Here is a 7144-nt window from a genome sequence, read left to right as displayed (position 1 = left end):
GGAGAGGGAGAGGGCCATCATATTGAAATAGTAAATAGAATAGAAAAAAAATGTATTGAATATGCTGGGAAGAACAAGCACGATAGTCGGGAAAGGAGAAGTTTCTGAAAACAGGTTTCTGAAATTCTGGAAAGGAGAAAGAAGAGGGCATAACAAGGAAAGGAATAAACACCAGAGGTAATGAAATTGATACGGCGAATAGGAAAATAAATGTAAAAAAAAGATGATTGGAGAAGCAGAATGTGATTGCTTGATATCCTGGTATGCACTATATTAGGCTATGGAGCAGAGATATAGGGTAGGAAAGAAAAAAATAAGAATGGAAATTTGCAATAAAGTTATAGGAGCTAAGGGAGGGATAAAAGAAGTGGACTAAGCAAAAAATGTTGTTAAGGAGGTGAAAGAAATTGAAGAAAGGATGACAAAAATACCGATGTTAAAAAAGAAAAAGAAAATTATTAAGGAATAGAGCTAGAGAAAATGGGACTGGACTCTAAGAAGATTTGGAGAAAAGGAACAAGGAAAGAAGACTAATAGAAAGATGTGGGATCTATTAGGAGAAGAAACATGACAGAAAGTGCAACATCTGCTAATAGAAAGAGGAAACAGAGCAGCATGTATGGAGAATATTTAGGAGAGGAATTTATGTAAAGAAAGCTGCTAAAAGAATCTATTAAAGATTTCAGGGAAGAAGGGATTGGGTGAAGAGTGACGAATTGTAAAAAATTAAAGAGTGAATGTGAAAATTTGAGGATTCTGGTAGAAGAGAAGTGGAAGAATATAGAGAATAGGAAAATAAAGGTCGAAAAATGATTGGAAGGAGAATGTAATTATTTGATATTTCAACATGGCCAGTATAAGGCTATGTAACAGAGATACAGTGTTGAGAAACAAGGCAAGTGATTGAGAGCAGAAAAAGAAGGTAAAGGAGTTGCGGGAGGGAAAGGTAGGGGAATTAGCAAAAAGTTTTTGAAGGATGCAGAAATAAGTAGAGAAAGGACGATAGAAATAACGAGATGCTGAAAAAACAGGAGTGATTTACTTGGGAATAAAGCTAAAGGATAGGGGACTGGACTATATGAATCATTGAGAAGAAGAGACAAGGAAGGATAACTAATAGACAGATGTAGGATAATTGAGGGATCAGAGACGTCAGCTTCTCTCAATGGGAGGAAGAAACATTGGGGCATGTATAAGGAGTACTTAGAAGAGAAATTAAATATAAAGAAAGCTGCTAAAAGAATGTTGTAAAGATTTTAGGGACGAAAAAATTGTGTGTGGATTGACGAACTAGAACAAATTAAAAAGTAAAGGTAAGCAATGGCAAGAATACGTAGAAGAGAAGTGGAAGAATATGCAGAATAGGAAAATAAAATTCAAAAGATAAATGATAATAGAGTTCGAACACGGAGAATGCGATTGTTTGATAGGTTGGTTTGGTCAGTATTAGGCTTTGGAGCGGAGGAATAGGGTTGGAGGGATAGGAAAGAGAATGGGAGCTTACAGTAAAGGTATAGGAGATAAGGGAAGGAAAGGAAGAGAAATTAGCCTAAACAAAATTAAAGGAGGTAGAAGAAAGTAGAGAAATGATGATAGAAATAACGATATGTTAAAAAGAAAGACGTGACTTATTTGTGAATAAAGCTATAGAAAAAGAAACTAGACTTTATAAATAACTGGAGAAGAGAAATGAGAAAAGACAATTAATATAAAGATTTAGGTTAATGGTGGGATCGGAAAGTGCAGCATCTGGCAATGAGAGGAAGAGACATAGGAGCATGCATAGGAAATGTTTAAGAAAAGAATTAAAGATAAAGAGTGCAAGTAGAAGAATGTGGTAAAGTTTTTAGGGAAGGGATTAAGTGAGGATTGATGAATTAGAAAAAATGAAAGTGTGTCTAAAAAATCTTAACGTTGAGGTATAAGACAAGTGAAAACAGAAGAAGATAAAGAATAATATAGGAGGATATGGTTGTAGAGAACGATAGAGCAAGAGAGGAGGGGATAGCTCTGTTTCACATCTCCTAAATACCAATTAGGGAAGGAAACTTCGCCTTTCATGTTGATTCGTGCCTCCGGAGTTATCCTGAAGTTCGCATTGTTCTTCATCTATCTCATCCTCCTTCTCTCTCTCCCTCCCTCTCCCTCTCTCTCTCTCTCTCTCTCTCTCTCTTCTTAGAGTGCAAAAGCATGACCCATCAAGTCTGGCATGAGGGTTGGCAATAATTCTAAAGCCATGTCGAGACTTTCCAAATATTGTGCCAACCGTTTAGGCAGTGTCAAGGGGTAGAATCTTCCTGGTGAAGCTCCTTCAAGTAGGATTAAAAATTGAGACGCAAGGTGGATCCCCAACTAAAGAACCAGAAACGAACTTTAGTTTCTTTTTAATTAACGTGGATTACTTTCTTCCAGCTTTTCGGGCCCTTATTTCGACTGTATTTATTTGATATTAATATTCCTACTGTTCGAAAGAGGATTTATCAAATATAAATTTCGGCACTGGAGTCCTTATCAGCAAAAGAGAATTTCTTGAAATCTTCTTCAATCTTATTATAAAGAATAATTCAGGGATTTTTCATTAGCTTGGAGTTGAGAGAATTTTAACTGAAAACATTTTGTTTTAAGAAAAAATATAAATTTAATTTAATAAAACACAAAAACTTGGTCTGAATTTACTTCGTGAAAATAGTAACTTCTTACATTTCGAGTCGGTGATTGAAGTAACATTTTTTAACAAATATATTTCTATATAAAGGGTGTCTCGAGAGTTATTTTTATTTATGTGGGGGATTGTAGAAAGAACGAAAAATGTTAGTAAAAATTTCCATAAAACGTTTGGGTTCGATGCGTATGTTGGGACTTAAAGAGCCTTCAAATTGAATGTGAGTGACCTGCTTTTGTGACAGTTGCGTTGCAAGCTAGGCTCCAGACACACTCACACTTTCACAAAAATGGTTCACCTACATAAAATTTTATGGCTCTGTAAGTCCCAACAAACGCATCGAACTTTAATCAAAGTTTAATTTGGAAATATTTCAAATGAAAAAAGCATCTCCTTCGTTAGAAGATTCAATTGTTTCGAGGAAAACACATATTTTGTTAAATTAATTTTTTTTTATTTAACACAATTTTGTAAAAAGAAAAATTGATCTTATTGAACGTAAAATTCAACTTACTGGGTGAAATCTTCAATATTTTTAAAGTCTTTCTAACTTTGTCTTCTTTAATTGAAAATTAATCTCTCTGGTTGAAAATGTATCTTTAATTATAAGAATCAAATATTTTTCTGAAATATGCGCCATATTGTTGAATCCTTTTATTAAACATTCATTTTTTTGTATGAGAAATCAAGATTTTAATTGAAACTTTATCAGTTTGGTTGAAAATTGAACTATTTTATTGAATTGGTTTGTCGATTTCTCGTTCAAATTTGATCTTTTTTTGAATAAAATTGAACTATAAGTTTGAATATTTAACTACTTGGGTTAGAGGTCAAATGGTTTATGAAAAAATGCATTATTTCCGGTTTAAAATTTAACGAATTTATTTTAAAAAATGTTGTCGAAAATTTAACTTTTTATGGGACAATTTAACTTATTAGTTTAAATTTCAGCTTTATTTAAAAATTCAACTGTTGTGTTAAAAATTTATTATAGTGTATCTATAAGAATATTGTTTTCATAGGATTTTCAGAGATGTAAATATTCATTGTTTCTTATTAAAAATTAATTTGTCTAACTAGTGGTTCGACTATTTCTGTTGACGATTTGGGCATTTAGGCTGAAAATTTATATCTTTTTTTCAAATCGCACTTTTGGCTTCAAATTTCAACAATTTGGTTGATATTTCTTAGTTTCTTAGCCGAAGAATTTTCCTCGTTTAAAAATTTAACAATTTTGTTGTACAACTTTTTTAGGTTTTAAAATCAATTTCTTTAAATGAAAATTCAACTATTTCATTTCTGCTTGAAAATTCATCATTTTGAGTATAAAATTCAACTGTTTGGTTGAAAATTAAGCTTTCAGTAAAATAAACCACTTTTTCGGTTTGAAAATTCCATTCATTGAAAATACATATTTTTTACACATTTATTATTTCTGTATTAAAAATTTATTTTATATCTGAAAATGTAACTATTATTGTTAAACATTAATAAATTTTGTTAAAAATTCATCTCTTTGGTTGAAAACTGTACTCTTTGGTTTGCAATTTCCACAATTTGACTTTTTCTTTTATTTCGTAAGTGAAGAATTTTTCTTGGTAGAGAATGTGCCCTTTTGTTTAAAGTTTATTCTTTTTAGCTAAGTTGTTGGGGGTTGAAAAAGTCAGCAAAATAGCGTGACTTTATTTTGAATAGGCCACTATAGATTTGGTACCCAAATTAATTTTTAACAAAACAGTTTAATGTTTATTAGAAAAATGATACGCTAAATAATTAAATGTTTATAATAGTAGTTCAATTTTTAACGAAAAGTTGAATTTTTAAACATTAAACATTAAAATTTTAACAAAAAGATTTGCTTTTTCAAATAAATAGTCCAATTTTAAACAAAATAATTGAATTTTAAACCAAAAATGACTTTAACAAAAGAGTGGATTTTTCATCTGAATAGCTGCATTTTAAAATTAAAAGGATGATTCTTTAACGAAGGATAGTAATTTTCTACCAAAAATAATACTTTTTAGAAATTATTGAATCGTCAAACCAAAATATTATTGTGTGTTTCAACTAAACAGTTGCATGCTTAACAATACAGTCAAATTTTTTACACAAAAAAAAAGACTGAAGCAAATAATTAAATTTGTAAGAAAATAGTTTAATCCTTAACTAAATAGTTGAATGTCTAAACATAAAAAAAGAAAACTCGAATAAAGGCAGTTGAATTTTCTAACTTATAATTTAATTTTCAATCTTGAACTAGAAATTTCTAACGAAACAATTAAATTTTCTAACAAAAAAATAACTTTAACAAAATAGTTAAATTTTTATTTAAATAACTGTATTTTCAAACTAAAAAAAGATGCATTTTTAACCAAGAAGATTAATTTTTTGCCGGATTTAAAAAAAAATAGAATTTTATCGCAAATTGTTGAATTTTTAAACAAATAGTTGATTTTTTAAACATAAAAGATAAAAATTCGAAAAAAAACAGTAGAATTTATAAACAAATAATTTTATACCAAATAACTTACATTAACAAAATAGTTACATTTTTTAACAAGTAGCTGAATTTTGAACCTAAAAAGACAAATTTTTCACAAAATAAGACTAATTTTAATTGAAATACCACTATTAATTCACAAATTAACTATTTTTGTTCTAAATCAGCTTTTTGGTAGAAAAGTTGTGTTTTAGGCATGAAATTTCAGAAATTTCGTAGAAAATTAGGTTATTTATGTTAAATTTAACTGGTTGATAACTAATTTATTTAAAAAATACAACAATTTTCTTAACAGTTTAATTATTTGGTCGATAGCTCAATAATGTGATAGAAAGTTAAACTATTTGATTGAAAACTAACTTTTTTGTTGAAAATTCATATTTTTTGGTTGAAAATTAAACTACTTTAATAAAAATTAAACTAATTAATTAAAAATTAATGTACGTATTGGAAAATTATCTTTATTTATTACTTTGTTGCTAAAAATTATTTTTTTAGCTGAAAATTCAGGAAGTTATTCCATTTTTAATTTGTAAAAAAATGCATCTGTCTAGTTAAGAATTTGTCTATTTGGGTAGAAAATCCATATTGTTTTTTAGAAATTTCTCATTTTGGCAGAGAATTCATCTATTTTCTGAAACTTTACCTTTTTTAGTAAAAAAATAAGCTAGTTGAAAATTTTTTTTTTTTAAAGAAAATTATTTTTTAACCCTAATATTTCAATATTACATTTTTAGATCAAAATTCACTCTTTTCCAAAATAATTCTTTTTTTTAACGTAAATTAAATTCTTCGTTGAAAATTATTTTTTCCGGATTAAAATTCAATTTTTTAACTTTTTAGCTTGAAAACCAAACTTTTTGTTGAAAAAGAGTTCGAGATTACAATACGCTACTGCAGTGAAATCTTAACGCATTACGCATGCGTCGAGTTAGAATCTGGATTGGTTACTTTTGACGCGCTGATTTGAAATAATCTAATATAAAAAAAGTTGTTGCCAACAAATAACACTGTTTAAATTATTTAAAATAATTCCTTGATCACAAAACAGACTTATGAAGTGAAAGGTAAAATTATTATGAGATTCTACTTCTTAGAAATAATCGATTTCAAATTTACAAGAAGGAATACCTTTTTTATCGAAACTTGAATTTAAAATAATTATTAGATTTTCATGCCCTTTGCTATTATTATTTTATTGTAAACAATTGTAGACAAAAACCAATTAAAAAATAATAATTTTACATAAGTGCTCCCAAGGTAAACAGTTCCAATCTCGACGCAACGCAGGCACGTAAAGAGGTACTAAAATCTTTCTGTCTACCCATTCCGATAGAAATATAAAATAATCCGATCAGTCCAATTACCTTCATGCATCGGAGGCCCACTACTGGCTGACGCGAGCTCAATATCGTGCTTATTCGCTATGAAAAAGTACTGACGAACATTACGACACATGTCAATTCTGGGAAGGCACAAATTAGGGTGGTTAAAATAAATATTAGACTTTTTTAAATTGAAAATTGGTGTTCTTGCGTTGAATTAAACTACTTTTTGTAAAAAATTCAACGATTCTGTAGGAAGTTTAATTTTGTGGTCGTTGTCTGTGACGAAGAAGGGCAGAGGTGGAGCAGGTCTTTCAAATAGCGTGACATTTTTTTTAATGGTCGCTATAGAAAATACGCTTGTTTGTTTAGTTGCACATTTTTGCCGAGCAAAACTGCCACTGGTGAATTTGGGGCCAAAATGCTGATCGCTGCGGTTCATTTGAAATCGCGAAACTAGCAGCGGCGTTAAATTTAGGCTATACAGAACACACCCCTTCGAAATTGAATTAAATCGTTTAACTGCCTTATGTTTGGAGGGGAGAACCCTTCCCATTTCCCAGTTCCCTACACCATTTGGGGAGCCCACAGCTTTGGTGAGATAAATGTAATCAACGCTGTAGCCTCGGCCAGCGTCTGTTTAAACCTGCATGGATA

Source organism: Belonocnema kinseyi, chromosome 7 (genome assembly GCF_010883055.1).
Source record: "Belonocnema kinseyi isolate 2016_QV_RU_SX_M_011 chromosome 7, B_treatae_v1, whole genome shotgun sequence".
NCBI classification, from domain to species: domain Eukaryota; kingdom Metazoa; phylum Arthropoda; class Insecta; order Hymenoptera; family Cynipidae; genus Belonocnema; species Belonocnema kinseyi.
The sequence above is the reverse complement of the archived record's forward strand: the minus strand, read 5'-3'. Positions refer to the sequence as shown.